The sequence below is a fragment of the Passer domesticus genome, chromosome 8 (assembly GCF_036417665.1).
Source record: "Passer domesticus isolate bPasDom1 chromosome 8, bPasDom1.hap1, whole genome shotgun sequence".
NCBI classification, from domain to species: Eukaryota; Metazoa; Chordata; class Aves; order Passeriformes; family Passeridae; genus Passer; species Passer domesticus.
The window spans coordinates 41,150,485-41,166,318 of NC_087481.1; the positions used below are offsets into that span (position 1 = coordinate 41,150,485).

Sequence of the window (15,834 nt, forward strand, 5' to 3'; positions counted from 1 at the left end):
AATCAGCTTTTTCAGGAGTAGAAAATCAGCATACTATGGCTGCTAAACTATTGCATAACAGTTCCTAGAGAGTAACTTCTAAGAAAAATGTCTTGATGTCCCTGTCTTATTTTGCTGTGTGAAGCATTGGTACAACTGACTGAGTGTGGCAGATGTCATAGAGAGTATTTGTTACTGCTTTGACCTGTAGTGTTGGTGTGCACACACACGTGTGTGTGTGTGTGTGTGTGTGTGCGTGTGCGTGAACAGTTCATTTTTGCTCTTCCTCTGCTCCTGGTTCTCTATGGGATCAGAAACACCAAAACCAAGCAAACAAAAATCTCTGCACCAGCTGGGTGGGAAAGATCAAGATCCTTGTAAGAAACTTCCAGTGTTTTTGTACCTCATGTTTCATCTGCAAATGATCCCGTGCTTCAAGGTTCCTGAAAACCTCTTCTAGAAGTGATAACAGGAATGTCAGCTTGCTTGTTTTGTTCTGGGGTTTGGTGGTTGGATTTTTTTATTTGGGGGTGGTTTTGCTTTATTTTGCTTTGGTCAGTTTTTATTGCTTCTGATGGCCCAAATCAGCAGTCTCAAGTAGTTTCAATATTTCAGAGGAGGAACAAAGCATCTGAGTATTTGGGTGAAATCTCTAAAGATATTTGCTTTATTCCACTGCTGCTTTTCCATGAATGGTTCAAAGAGCTTAGCTAGGTGACTGCACACAGCTGACTGTGTAAACTTCACTGTTCTTGTTCACAGCATACCTCCAGCAAGGAAAACCACTGACCAGAATAAGACAGACTTAACATAATCCTGCTTTGTAATAGGTTTATTCTGATTCTTGACCAAATTGGGAAATGTGGTTTCAAGCACCGTCATCATTATCAGCCTTCCCTCTGTTCTTCACCATCCAGCCAGTGGGCAGGATATATATGTTTAATTAATTCTGCTTTTACCTTCGACCTGTAAATAGTGGGAGTAATGTCAGATTTATACGTTATATGAATAACAAGGATTTCTCAGGAGACCCTATCTTGGTGAAAGAGGCTAACTGTAATTTTCAGCTGTGAGTAATTGTATATAATATAATCCTAAATGATTTTTCTTCTGTAATTTCATTAGAGTTTAGAAATTTAATTAGATTTTGAATCACTCTGAAATAAAGTAGCAAAACACCCAGAGACTAAGTGCAGTGGTTATTTTGTCCTCCGAGGCCAGAATTCTTGGTCTCAAATTGGCATGTGTTCATTAGGAGGAAGTTTGCAGAAGTTCTTGATATATTATTGTCTTTCAGAACGGACTCTGAATAGGTCTTTGGAGAGCATTAGAAGAGCACACAATTATTATACAGACTCTTTTTGAGGTTTAAGATCATCTGCCTTTCATATACTTAATAAAAATACGCCTCTAAAGTTGTTTAAGAAACTGTGGAGATAGGAAAGATGCTACTCCAGTGCCTCAGTGCTCTTCCTGGTTTATTAGCAGCTCCAGTACCTGTGTATGATGATACAGAGAGGAGCTGTTTGCTTTAGTTTAATGATTAGGTAGGTTTATGGTTATTTTTATTGCTACACATATGAACTGTCATGGTGGCTGTAATTAGAGACACTAAAATGCTGTTCCTTCTATTCCATCTGAGGTTCAAAAGAAATCTGTCCTGGCCAACTTTGATTCTCTGTGGAATTCATTCTATGGGCAAAAAATGGACTCAGATGGCACTGAAATCATGCAGCAAAGACCAGGGCAACAGCTTATGATAGCATGGGGTGCCATGGTAGTTGTGGGTTCAAAAAAGAGATTCTCTTAAAAAATGAAAAAAAACAAATGTTGTGAAATGAAGAATTTCAGCAGGACAAATCAGACAAACAATTATATAAAAGCTCTCTCAATAACAACAAGCTAACCTATTTGAAAAGAAAGTAGTAGGTCCAGTGCAATGGGATGCTGTCCAAAAGTGAAAAATCAAAAAGAAACACCCTATATAAGCAGAATATTCTGTTACAGACTGACCCATGCAAACATTGCTGACTGACTCATGTCAACATCCTGTTGACAGGATTCTAACATCCTCTGTGTTGGCCACTTCAGCTGGACAGGAGTGAAACAGTTCCTTGATCTGATGCAAGGGGCTGTTTCCTTTGCTTCATTAACAGTTCTTGATGAGATCTCATCATCACACAGATCCAATCCTCAGGCTCAAATATATGCTTTCAGAGTGTGGCCAAATAAATCTTGAGTCCAATTGAAAAAGACTGAAAGATTTTGTACACTTTGCTTGATGGATACCATGGTGATTAGACAACCTCAGGCAGCCTGGTTGTGTGGATATGCTGCCTTCCATTAACACGTCATGTCACATCATGGAACAAATTGAAGAAAACATGTTCAGGCTGGCTACTGCCAAAAAACCAAGGTGCTTTTGCTGTGGGCATCCAGAACAAATGGAAACTATGCTTGAAAACTCACAGCTGCTCTTCCTTTGCTATTTTCTCCATCACCCCCTCTGTCAGGACTCTGAGCTGCTGGGACAACTGGAAGGGATTCCACATGGCAGCAAGCAGCAGAATCACAGATGTCGGGTGTGTTAACAAAGGGAAACACGCCTGCACCAGTTATTTAATGCTTTCCTCCCTTGCTGTTAAGGAATACTGTGGGAAACCATTCGGCATTCCTGTCTTGTTCCTTTTTTATTCCCCTCCATCTCTCTTTCCTTTTCCATGTAAAGTATTGTGTTATGTTACAGAGATGTTGGTACATTTTAAAAACTTGTTTTCTGGATTTTACTTGAGGGACACTCTAGCTCGACTCTGTTACCAACTCAGAGAAGTGTGAGGCGGCAAAGAAAAAAGCCTTGGCACATGTACTCAAATCTCTTGTGTACGTCAGGAAAGACAGTGCTGAAGTAGTCTCTACATCATTTGTGTCATTGCTGAAATCTCAGTGAGCAACTGGAGGAGGAGATTTTTCCATAGGTTGTATATTCTCTGAAGCACTGTAAGTCCCAGTGGAGATACTGTAGTATTTGTAAAAATGCCAGAGGAACTGGGATACTGCAGGAGGAAGAAACAATCCCACAAAGCTCATGAAAGAAGTCATTGTGGGAGAGTTTGGCTCTCTGAGCAGAGAGTTTTGGACTGGGTGACCCTAAATGAAGGGCTCCAGTCTTCACTGGATGATATTGTCTGGTGCTCTTGTTATCTCAGGCACTGGAGGGGTGTTTGTTGATAAAGTTCCTTTACTGAGGCAGCACTGCTGGAATTTTTCCTATGTAGGAATTCATACGGCATGAACAAAACATGCCAGGCAGCCTGGCTTTGTCATTGTTGCATATTCTGATACACTCAGCTGTGTCTCAAAATACCTTTGACGTGTATGATGATAACTTAGAAAGCTCCTAAGCAACCTCTGAAAACGGCTAGGTGCTTACTCTCTGAAGGTGGAGTGTGTGGAGGAGGAGCAAACTGCAGTCAGAGCAAGAGGAAAGGGTAAAGTATGTCCAATTTCCATCCAATATTCTTGCATCTCCTGTCCATCTGTATTCTGTATAGGCATGTTGGATTTTATTAAAAGAAAACCATGGTGAGTTTCCTCTAAATGATCTACTAAAGAACAAAGGTAGTGGAGTAGAAGAAACTTTTTTTGTCTTTCCTGTTCCAGGTGTAAAATAGGATTTTCAGCAGACTAAATCTTCAAAAGAAAATATGCTGTAAGACTGGAAAGATTGAGCATCTTTATGAGGAATGAACTCCTGAAAAACACCAGCTGTTTTTTGTGAAAATGTAGATTCAGTGCTCCATAGGAGTGGTAATTCAGGTAGTTCATGTCCCTGTTACCCCCTCTTGGCTGGGTCACCCGCTGAATTGCATTCTCATGATGTGCTGTAACTGGAGAACAGAATGATCCATTGCACTGGCACAGCAAAAATTTGATGTATCTAGGGATTTTTTTTTCTTTTGCTAGTCAGTTCAACCATCAAAAGAGGGGGCATGAAATGTGAAATACGTAACTTCCACGAGAAAGCCTGGTTAGTTTTTGGGTAGAAATGTTCAACTTGCGGTTTTGGGGGTGGGTGTGTGTGTTTGTTTCAGTGATAAGGAAGTTTTTGCTGTCAGACTGCAAGTCAACAGTGCACAACTGGGCTCCCACAGCTCATTTATATTATTCCTTGCATATACAAACATGTTGAACTTTGTTTTTGAAATTCTGTTGTCAGAAGCCAATTTGGAATGTACATAGAGCAGAGTTACTTGAACATACAGCTCCCATTCAAAGGAATTGCCACTTTCTTTATAATATGAGCAATACTGGTGACATGACATTAGACCTAACTGCACCCCATTTTGGTGCCAGCTAATATTTGCACTTACACAAGGCATTAAAGGAGCTGGGACTTCTCTTGACATAAAGCAAATGTTGCATCTTTAATGGAATACAAGAGGCATAAACAAGCTAATCCCTTCTTCGGGATTAGAAATGTGAGTTTTTCCTTTTTTACATTTAAAAGAACTAAAAGTCATTAGACATCTTCATAAACACCAGGTTAAAGTTAAACAACCATTCAGCATTCATTTCCATGCAGATTCCCCAAAATAAATTACATTATCTGCCTGTGGAAACAGTCCTTTTGCTCACGTGCACAGTTCTGTGGAAAGCTGAAAGCTTTCAGCCTCTGACAGAGGCGTTCAGAAATCTCATCTGTACATGGTAGGGCTGTTCCTGCCAAAGTGAGTGGAAAGATGTTTATAGACAAGGAAGAATGGCAGTAAAATTCAAATTTAGATAGCTGAAGTAAGAGAGTTAAATATGTTACCTCCCTTCTTTTTTTAATCCTTTATATATAGATATAGGGATCAAAAACCTGTTTTAACTCCTTCAGCAGGAATTTAAGTACCTATATTATGGTTTAAGACCATTGGAATATTAGAAACTTATAGGATCTAGCTTATTTTATCTTTCTGATGGATGAGGCCTGAAGTCTTTCCTATAGAGGTAGTGTTAATGATAGGCAGTTAGCAGAAACAGCATCTCAGTGCAAAGGCACTTTGCTAGTAAAATCATCACTATGCCTGATCAAGTGACAGCCAAGGCATTCAGCTTTTACTGTGTACTAGGGTCTGCCTGCATCACAGTCCAAATTAATCTTATGGGAGGATCTGAAACAGCACTGCCTTTCTCAGTGAATCCTTGCAGCACCGCAAGTTCTGGTAGATGCCACTCCCTTGCACTGTCTATCTCTATTGAGCTTGCAGACTCCTGCACCTCTGCTTCCCCTCACACACAGCCCTTAGTGAATTAAATTAATTTGAAGATATCCTTAAAAGCTTTAGGTGGTGGACAACAAATGTGAGGTGATTGCTAACTGTCAGCTTATATAAATGTGGTCTTCATTGCCTTGCAGAAATCAAGACCTCGGCCATAACAAGTTTCTTTATTTCCTTCCCTTTTGTTTCTCACTGTCCTTGTTTATCAGTCTAAAGCATATCAGATGAACCAGGCCAGGGGCAACATGGGGTTGCTTAAAGGTGTTGATGCCACAGGGGGAAGCAGCAGAACCAGCATGTGAAGTATTCAAGGGCTGACTTCGAACTATGTGTATTTGTGATATGCAAGCTGCACCAGGAAAGGGAATGTGAGGTTACTGCAGTCACTCAAGCCTGTGAAGATATTTGTCATTCCAAAACCGTGCTGTTGAGGGCTTTGGTTGATGGGGGAACATCAGGAAGGGTAAAATAGTAAGTGGAATGTAGGTTCTCAGGATTGCTATAAAGAGGAACAAGTGACATCATGACAAACTCATCTATTTCTCCCCGAGGGAAGAGATGGAAACAGCACACCTAAATTACCCCGATCTCCTGGTGTGAATTTTGCAGGGTTTGTATAAATCTGTTCAGTGTACATGGATATAGCTTAGGCTGGGACTCCTGTGTTCAAGGGAAATCTGAAGTGCACTTCTGCCCCTCTTGGGCTCTTATTTTCTCTGTGGGCTTGCTGGCACCTGAGCCTGGCCTACGTACACCAAGTCTCTTTATGGGTTCAGCTAAGCAAGGTTTGCAGGATGAGGAGTGATGAAGAGATTGCATCTACATGTCCCTGTTTTGGCCTGCAGAAAATCAAAACCATCCCTTTCTGGTGATGAGTACCCTTAAATGCCACCATTCACTACTGGGATGCCAGGGAGAGTGGTCTTTGCAGTGGTGCCACTGCTGCAGCCTGTGGGGCTGTTTCTGCCTACAGCTCACGGCTCTGGGTTTGCCTAGACATCTCCAATGTCAAGACATGTCCAATGCCTCTGGACATTTTTCATGTCCAATGATTAATTTTTACTTTTACAGCATTTTTCCATTTTCTTCTCCTTGGCTATCTAAGGAAGTCATGCCTTGATAACACCTGTCTGGAAATGCAGGCTGGGCTGGAACTGATGTCCTCTTGACTTGCTTGGATCCATTCTCATCTCTTGGGATCCTCAGTATTGATTGTCTGGTTTCTACTTTTTTGAGCTTTTGCCTTTTCTAGTCCAGTCCTTTGGCTGTACTATCACCTAGCAGTGAATGTAGATGCAGCAGAAGGTTTTGTTCAAAATTTATTTCCCTGATGCCCAAAGTAGGATAAAACTGAGAAGAACCTGAGTAAGCACCTGCTGTAGTGCTGGGAAATTTCTGACTTGGAAGATTTTTCAGTGATCCACATGTTCACATGGTCTGACACTTTGATTAAGGGAGGCAGGGGTTAATTTGCTAGCATCATAGAATGGTTTGGGTTGAAAAGAACCTTAGAGAACATCTAGTTTCAACCTCTCTGTCATGGGCAGGGGCCCTAGATCATGTTCCTCAGGGCCCAAACCAGCCCTGAACACTTGCAGGGGTGGGGTAGCCCAGCTTCTCTGGGCGGCTTCTTGCTGTGCCTCACCAGTTCCAGTGCCTCACATATCATGTCCCTTTGGCATTTGATTGTCTAAATCATGTATGAAAAATTCTAATCTGAGTTACATGTGTACGGTTTAGTGTGTAACTGCTTTAGTATCTGATTCTGTTTTCTCTGTGACTGAAGGATTTCTAAACTTCTCAAGTCATCAGTAGGACCCCAATCCAGCAAGGTTTAGACAACATCAGTAAAATTACAAGGTGTCTGTTTTCTTTCAGGACTCTCCCCCATTAAGTCCTTTATGATCAGCATTAGCAGGTGATTCCTCCACCCTGGCAGCCTCTACTGGAGTGAAATACAAGCACTTTTACCAGCACTTACCGTGGATAATTAACAGCTAAGTTGGGGCTTCAGTATTTACTTGAATTTGCAAGGATGCAAGACCTAAGGAAGCCCGGTCTGATCATTATTCACTTCTGAGACAGATGTCCGTGGAAGGGGTTCGTATAGTCCCTGGCTTCTGTCTAAAGCTGGGAGCAGGATTTGAGGGGGTAGGGATGTAGGGAGGCCATGGGGGAGGGAGGGAATGACAGCATCAGAAGTGAGAAGATTTAAATAGCTGTAGGAGGATGCTGATGGCCACAGAAGAGGGGCAGGGACACCTTTGGCCACAGCAAAAGTGGCATGACATGTTAAAGGAGAAAGGAAATGCAAAAGTGAGAGTCAGGCTTAAACTACAGACTGTGAAGTGCCACGTCTGGGGGTGGGCATGTAGGGACTGATGCTAAATGAGTGGGTATATTTTGTAAAGCATATTTGAGGGCTCTTAGGCTAAGGAAATTTTAGATGAAGTTTCAGATGTCAGGTCAGACAAGGGGACAGAGATATAGCATAACAGCAATGTTAGTCTGAGCAGAGAGCCAATAAAAGGTCTTGGCTCATTCTACAGAGCTACAAAGCTCGTGCAGCATTTTCCAAAGAAGCCCTGTAGCAATCAGGTACTCTTGCAGTTGATCCCATGGACTGGGCTCCATATCCCCTTGACTCTTCAGACTATCCTCGTCTCTTCAGCGAGCTCTTGCTATCCCACTTGGTGTGATAAAAGAAACTGCTAAAACTGGAGGCTGCTGAGTGTTATGCTGCCTCTATTCAAATCTCTAATGAGCTCCTCCTTGTAGCTCTAGGTTTAATTAGTTTTCATTGCAATATTAATGATCCAAACAAACCATTTTAACTTTCCTGTTGCACAGCTGGAATCTTCTTATTTAGTATTGTACTCTATAAGGGAATCACACCAACTTCCTTTCCCCTCCCCCATTTCTGCCATTAATATGCATTAAAATCACAGTCTCACTGGCACAGAATTTCAGACCTGCTATAAAACTCTAATAATATCTAAAATTGGCAAGGCTGAACTAGTGACAAAGCCTTATCCAAATAATGCAAAGATAGATTTCTCCTAGAGTTTGATGGAAACGATGATTAATATTTCATTCATTTATTTACAGTCTGTCAGCATTTACAAAGATTTTTTTTTCCTTTGAGCATACATAAAATCTCTCTTGAACTCCTTAGTATTAGAGAAGAAATGTCTAAACTGTCAGTCTTCTCTAGAAATGCCTGCTTTCTCTCTTTATTTGCCCCTCAGGAGAAGGGCACACCCTGCCCTTCCCAGTGTAGGTCTGAAGACTGCTTACCTCAAAGTCTTCTCCTATCACAATGGACTAGATGCATTTCACATTTCCCTCTGAAACCCCCAAGAGCGAAGATTTAGAGGAGAGTCCTTTTGTTACCTTCTGGTGTGTTTCACCTCCTGGGCTCACTTGTGACTTGTGAAGGCTTAAATAAATTGGACTGTAGATAATCTGGGTATCTTCCTGTTGAAGGATGCTAGAGAAGACTAGACTCTCTGAAGGACTGACATGGAATCTTGGCAGCACCTTCTTCTTTCTAAGCCATAGAAATAATGAAAAAGTTGGTAGCAAGAAAGCTCAGAGTTCAAAGAATGCTTCCTTCAGTGACAGAAGTGTGATTTTACCTCTTTCTACTCTTTGTATCTCTGCAAAACTGAACCACCTGAGAAGAGACAACTTCATGCCTCTCCATATCTGGAGATTTCCGCTAAAACTGAGCCAACTTTTGATAGCAAAATGTATATGTTTCAGTGATGTTTAAATTAAGAGCCTGGTTAATTTACTGCTCCTAGACTAAATCACATGGCACTTAGAGAAACATCATTTTATCTCATACCAAACACTTTCATTGCTGGTGGGGCTGACAACATCTCTTGAAGAGACAAGGCTTCAGGAGAGCAGATGCTTTATAGAATTTCTGTTTGCTTGCCATTTTTTCTTTAGCAGCTGTGAACATAACTCATGGTTTTGAGAGGCACTGAGGACTGACAGCCTTATGTAGAAACCATTTAATGGCACTTTTCTCCCTTTAAATGAAAGAATAATTTCTTTTGCTGAAACAAACATAAAATTTATATGTTTTGGGCATAAGTTTGTGTTGCTGCATTAAATGCTGAATCTTCTGTCTCTCCATAGAAGCAGGAGGGCCAGGAACCCTGCCTTAGGTACAAGCACACTAAAGAGAGAATCACAGATACTCACCTGCAATTTCAGTAAGAGCATTTCTGAAGACAAACAGTACTGCAGGAACCAGGTGTATTTGTGGTTGGTCATGAATAAAGAATAATTATATTAAAGGTGGAGGGTTGGCTGGGCAGGCTTCCTATTCTGGAATTGGAATCTCCTCTTAAAATCTTGAGCCATTTGTCTTGTGATTGAAAGCTGCATGTTTCCACATTGGAGCTCACTGCAGGGAAAAGCTTAAAGCTGTCAGTTGTTCCAAAAGCTAATGGAGACATTAAAAATATAGCAGCTTACTGAGGAGAAAACAGGGTGTGTGGGGAACACGTGTTACTAGCATATGCTGTAACTGGACTGTAAGTGGTCTCCACATATTCATGAATGATGGCTGACCTCTACTCTGCTAGGGCACATGTGTGCATGTCCATCATGGCAACACACTCTGAACTTACTCTATCAGAGGCTCTTGGGAACATAATCCCGATATCTGTCTCCAAATATAACTCTGCTGGTCTGCAATATAAGGCAGTGAGGAGAGCTGCTGCATCCAGGAGCCATTTGGAAACTGCTGCAGTGATATTCACAGAGATCTCTGTGCCTGGTTGATGACCTTCTTCGCTAAGAGGCAAATGTCTGCAGCTTGTAAAAGAAAAAGATGCCTCTGAATGCCTTTCCACTTTTAAAAGCTCCTCAGTGCCGGCTCAGCAGAGCAAGTGAAACCCACAAGTGGCAGTTCTTGCTGTGTCTGTACTGTAAGAATGTATGCAGCCATGCATCTGGACAGGGAGGCTTGTCCCAAGCAGGGCACTGGGAATAATTCTTGGAACTGCCTCCAACTTAGAGCTAGAGGTTTGACCTGAGCCAAATGACTAACTAGGAACTGTTTCAAAGTCAGTTCCTGAGGAAATAAGTCGGTGTCCTTCTTTTTAATCTGTTTGTAAAACAAGACTGCAGAGCAGTTCACAAGGGATTGGGAAAGACTGATTCATTTTTATTTAAAGAACATCAGGATCCTTGGAGAAAAGTTCCTTATTAGAGCAATAATGAGTACAAAAAACAAGAACAATTCTGTTATCACAGGGAAATTGCAGAGATTTGGTCAGGATCACTTGACTATAGCTTCATTTGTCCTGTGGATTACAGCAAAAGAACAAATCATCCTCTCTAAGTGTTTTTGAATATGGAGGATGAAAGTTATATATTGAGATCTTTTAAAAGAAAATTAAAACTTTAACTCTGAGGTGTGTGTAATAAAATGGCACTTTAATTCTCTAGTGAGCCATGCAAGCTTCTTCTGTTAATTTATTCACTTCTTTTCTTTTTGTGCTTCATGTAATATTCTGAAATTATTAATGTGGCAATATATTTGACCACAAAAACCTGCCTTCTAGTGTTGTTAAGATTGTGAATTAACTCCACAAGGGAAGGCATTTCTGACTTCAAGGCAAAGAGATAATGCTTGGGATAAAATTATTAACAGCATGACAGATATGCAAGAACTTCTAGCAAAAGGTTTTCTCAGGTGTCTTGCCATGATGTGTCTGCAGGCTTAGGTGTGTCCAGCCTGTGGTATTCCAGCAGTCAGCATTGTGTCTCTGTAGTGCAGACACCTGAGCTGCTGTGACCCCTGGGACACAGCACAATTCCCCCTGAGCAGCACTGCAAGCACTGCTGTGCTTGGGACACCTTCCAATGCCCAGGGAGGGTGCTCAGTGCCAGGCTGAGGTCTCTGCATCACACCTCCCAGTACAGCACACTGCAAAATCCACTTGGTAAGGAGGCACCTCAGCCCTTAATGACTTGTATGTCATCTGTCCTGGCTGGCTAACCCAAAACCCAGCAGCAGCCAACAGAAAGGAATTCAGTGGGATGAGTTCAGTTCAGTGCAATCTAATCCATACCTTCATAATTCTACAAATACTAAGATGTGGTCCTAGAAATGCCCCATCAGTTTAGTTTGTACCTCTGAGCTGCATCATCAAAGTGTGAAACTGTACCTTGTATGACTGTGGCATAAAGCCTTGACTTACCAGTGCCAGCCTAGGCTGCAGGTACCTTTTCTCATCTGACTTCTTCCATCATCCCTGTGTTTAGGCACCTCTAGGACTCATCCTGCATCAGTGGTACAGTTTACACTGAATGCAGTGTAATTAATGGGTACAAATTCAGGATTTCCCCCTCTGTGGGGTTTTGGCAAAAACCAGGCAAAAACTGGGAGATAACCAGGGTTTTGTTAGGAAACCAAGGTGGTTGCTAGGATTAATATCAGGTACAAAGAATGGGAGTAGTTAAGGAGAAGCTAAGCTGAATGGTGTATTCTACACACAGCATCAGGAATTACTGAGACCTTGGCTCTGCTGTGGATGTAGCACACACTCCTGGGGCAGCCTGGAGAGCTGTCTTGGCAGAGAGCTATAAGGAGCAGGATTTTTCAAAGTGTTTTTCTCAAGCACAGTGTTGCTGTGTTGGCTCTGGGATGTGTGTCTCCATGCTAGTGAGCTACACTCATGCCTCCAAAACATCTGCTTCATGCTCAGCAGTTAGAAAGGCAGACAGACAGAAGACTGGGAAAGGGACCAAGAATAGTATTGTGCCCCACATGAATCCATTCTGAATAGTCTATGGTGATTGCTGTCACTTCAAATCAGTTGTAAGAGCAGATTAAAGAAAGTCAAGGGTGTAGAAGTGTAGAGAAATGTAGAGTATTTTCTTCCATCAGAAGGAACATCAGCTCCAGTGCTGTTGTTTGAGCCTTCACTTGATCCTTGAGCTCCCTGACTCTTGGCACAGGCAAAAGAGTGTTTGGTTGGTATTGTCTTTGCCAGGGGCTGGGCAGAGGCAGATTGCATCACCCTAACCCTTTGCTGGACTTCTTCTGAAGAAGAATGAGGTAAAGTTAAGGTGAATTTTTCACTCAGTGAAGAAGAGTTGAACTATAACTACTCACTCCTCTCACTGCTTCCAGGCAGAGAGCTGCTGAAGTGGGGTCAAACCATGGCCATTCTCTGCCATGTCCTCCAGTCCTTGTGCTCAGCACACTGAGAGCTGAGCACATGCACTTTTCACAGGGCTGTCAAATAAACAGTGAAAGGAAACAGACTTCAAGACTCATTTAATTGGAAAAGAGCGCGTGTCTTTTTAGGCAAAGGCAGTGTTTGCTCACCACTGCTGTCAGCAGCAGGGGCTCTGCCCAGAAGGCCCTTTAGACACTTAATTGTGTTAGGGGAGCTGTGAGGTCACGATGCAGCACCCATAGTGCTGGCAGCCTGTGGCAAGGGGAGGTGGGCTTGGTGTCAGCCCTGGGGTGTCACTGCCAGCACCACTCAGCACCCCTGGCTCGCTCCAGCCCATCTCACACTGTCCCAGCCACGGCAGGGGAAGGACAGCCTAGGTACAGGCAGATTCCTCTCTGCAGACAACAGGGTATGTGTCTCTTTAGCTCTTCTTTCTGGGTGAAATTCTGTTTCCTGACTGATTATGAAATAAAATACAACCTGCTTGGCATATATGAACTTGTAAATGGTGGGGGCTGGCACCCTGTCTCGCTCAAATTTGACAGTTTCAGTGTTTACCACCTTTTTCCCTCTTTCCAACCTAACTCTGAAATTCTGATGCATTGCATAGGTCAGGAATGACACGCAGGTCTTAGGACAAAGGCTGGTCAGGGTGTGGTGCATGCCCAGCACCATAGGCAGGACAGGGCTGTGCATGGGGCTTCTCCAGCAGGGTGACAGCTCAGCATGCTTTACGTTGGAAGGTTGGAAGGAAGTCACTTAGAGGAGAATACTTAATTTTTTTAGGTGCTTTTGATTTGATCCTATGCAATCTTAATCTGCTCATATTTCTTGCTGGAAAATTCGCAATTAATATACAAATATAGGACCAGACCTGCAAATTTTAGAGGAAAAACAATGACTTTGTTTGTACTGCTGCTCCTAGTTTTCCCTTTATTATTTTTCTAAGTTTTAGGATTTTCTCATTTATCCCTGCTCCCTTTGAATCTCCTCTAGTGTGTATTTCATTTGTGTTTCCTTGCCCAGGGCATCTCAGTCATTGCTGGGTTTCTATCCCCTTTCTAGGGCCAAAATCCTGCCACCTCTCTCCAGCTGTCTCAGCACTTGGTGCCTGGGCTAAGCCACTCAGGAAGGCTTCCTCTCTTGTCTGCCCGCTGTCCTGAGCTTGTGATTCTCCCTTAGAGGAAGAAGGGCATGTCAGTCATCCCAGAGGTGTCTGCTAACATCCAGGAAAGGATGAGGAAAGGAGCCAAGATCAGTTTAAACTTGTAAAAGGTGAGCAGTGGGTGTGATGGATTTTGTACACTGATCTCTCCTTCTTGCGCATACAGGACATTTGGCACTAGAGCTGTTCTCTGCCTCACATTGCAAACTATTTCTGCATCCAACACTGAAACAAATGTTCTTAAGTGTCTTTGTCCCCTGAGGGTGAATTGGTGCATTCCTGTGCCCTCACAATAATAATAAATAATATCTTCTATTTATAGAGCTTCCAAATTTCCCAAAGAGCCACATTTGGGATGGAACATACCAACAGTTAGTGCATAGCAACACTAGACAACTTAAGACATATGAATGTATCCAGTTGAAGCTGAAGCTGAGATTTCTTTTGGCAGAAGATAATTGCAAAACTTATTAATTATTATTGGTTTTGTTTATGCAGCTCTAGACTCAAGAGCAATAGGCAGTTTTAAAATATGACCAACAGTTAGAAAAAAAGCACAAAGGTATTACAATCTTACCACAGCAATTTGCAGAAGGTAGAATGTGCTAGTAAAAATCCTCCCTTGGAGGTTTTTTCCATGTAGCACTCAGCATAAACTATTGAATAGCCCATAATGCCAGAAGAGGAGAAAGATGGCTTTTTCATAAGTTCCCAGTGCAAACTTGACCAAGGGCGTGCCTACAAAGCATATTGTAGGTGTTTAAAGGTGACATCTGGAAAGAATACCAATGCAAGCATTTTATATGAATCTCTATGTATTTACAGGGTGATTTTGTTCAAATTGACAGTGGGATTGACAGGGATGTTTTGTCTTAAGCAACAGGACCGTGGGTACATAGGCCTGGATTTACAGATCATCTCTAATTGCAAGGTTAGGTCTTTGCTCACTCTGGTACCAGCCACAGTGGAAACCATACATACTGAATGAGTATTATAAAAATCTCATGGACTTCACAAACTAATGCAGCTCAAATAGTAAATAAAAGGACAGTGTGATTATATTGGAAGTATTTTGTAGGAGCAGTGAGTCTACAAATGATTTTTGAAGGAACTATGAAATGTCCTGACTTTAGTTTTTTTACATGGATGTCCAAGTAAATGGTAAAGCTGTGAAAGGTGCAAAGGAAAATGTGAATCAGAACACTGGAATTAACCATTCATCAAGGCATCTAATGCTGAACAATATAAAAATATTCTTTTAAAAGGGTGTTCCATTTTTATGCATTTTGATGCACAACACCCATTCCTTGCTTTCTTCTGATCCTGCATTACTAGCATGGAAGTTTTGTATTTTGTCTTCAGTTGTTTTCCTAAAAATCTATAGTCTTTCAGAAAGGGTAGAGATGTTTTATTTTCAGTGTAGATGTTTTATGCTTGTCATGCTCAACTAAGCTGGAAAAAGACTATCCAAGGTCTCAATAGCATCCCTCCTGCAAGGACAGCACAAACTCTGTCTGAAGCAATAAGCAAGCAGAGCATTTTCAGCTCCCACTCATGTCTGTGGAATGGTTTCTAATGGTTGATTAGAGCTGGCTCAGCTGCATATGCCAGGCTGCTTCTGCAGTAAACATCAATTTCCAAAATATCCAGGTTTTGTGCACCACTTTGAAATGTGTGAGAGGTTGCTGTCCTTCAATGGGACTGGAATATTGAAATCCGAGGGAGTTGCGATCCCAAATGACACGGGCACTGTTAAAAGTGTTGCCAGTGGAGACAGGCAGGCCTGCCTGCATATGCAGTCATTTTCTGAATGGATGTGGGAATATTGGATGTAGGAATTGCTGCTGTGTTTTGAAGCAGCAATACTTTCTGTCACTAACTAAAAGACTGCAATGGAAATTCAGTTTGAGCTTGCAGTGCTTAAACGCTTCAGTCTGCTCTGTGTTGAGTGTAAACACTTCTGAAATCAAGGACAATATCTGTATGAGTGTCATTATGGATCAGCTAGAAGCCTTGGTTTTGTGAACATGTTTTGTTTTGCTCCTAAGAGAAGAGTCCCTAATCTCTGAAGGAAGATAATTAATCATGTACCTGTTTGTCGCATTAGAATTTTCACCAGTAATAATTTCATTATTGTTTTATGTTTATCTTATTTTATCTAAAACACTTTTGTAAGGTTTAAAGGAAATCAGTTGTGACTTTTTTGAAATGGCAGTAT

At 41.8% G+C, this 15,834-nt stretch overlaps 1 protein-coding gene across 7 annotated transcripts in view; it reads left to right on the plus strand.

The window, feature by feature from the left end:
• The window catches only part of C8H10orf71 (chromosome 8 C10orf71 homolog), a 72,422-nt gene that overhangs the window by 27,854 nt on the left and 28,734 nt on the right, over window positions 1-15,834 (plus strand). For 2 of the 7 annotated variants that reach the window (XM_064430765.1, XM_064430763.1), the window contains exons 1-2: window positions 12,723-12,860; window positions 13,517-13,726. The exons of 2 other annotated variants lie outside the window; for them this stretch is intronic. The gene's annotated coding sequence lies outside the window, so the exon portion shown is untranslated. Of the gene's footprint in view, window positions 1-12,722; window positions 12,861-13,516; window positions 13,727-15,834 lie in introns of those variants that run through there. 3 more of the 7 variants (XM_064430767.1, XM_064430766.1, XM_064430769.1) reach the window with 3 other exon arrangements.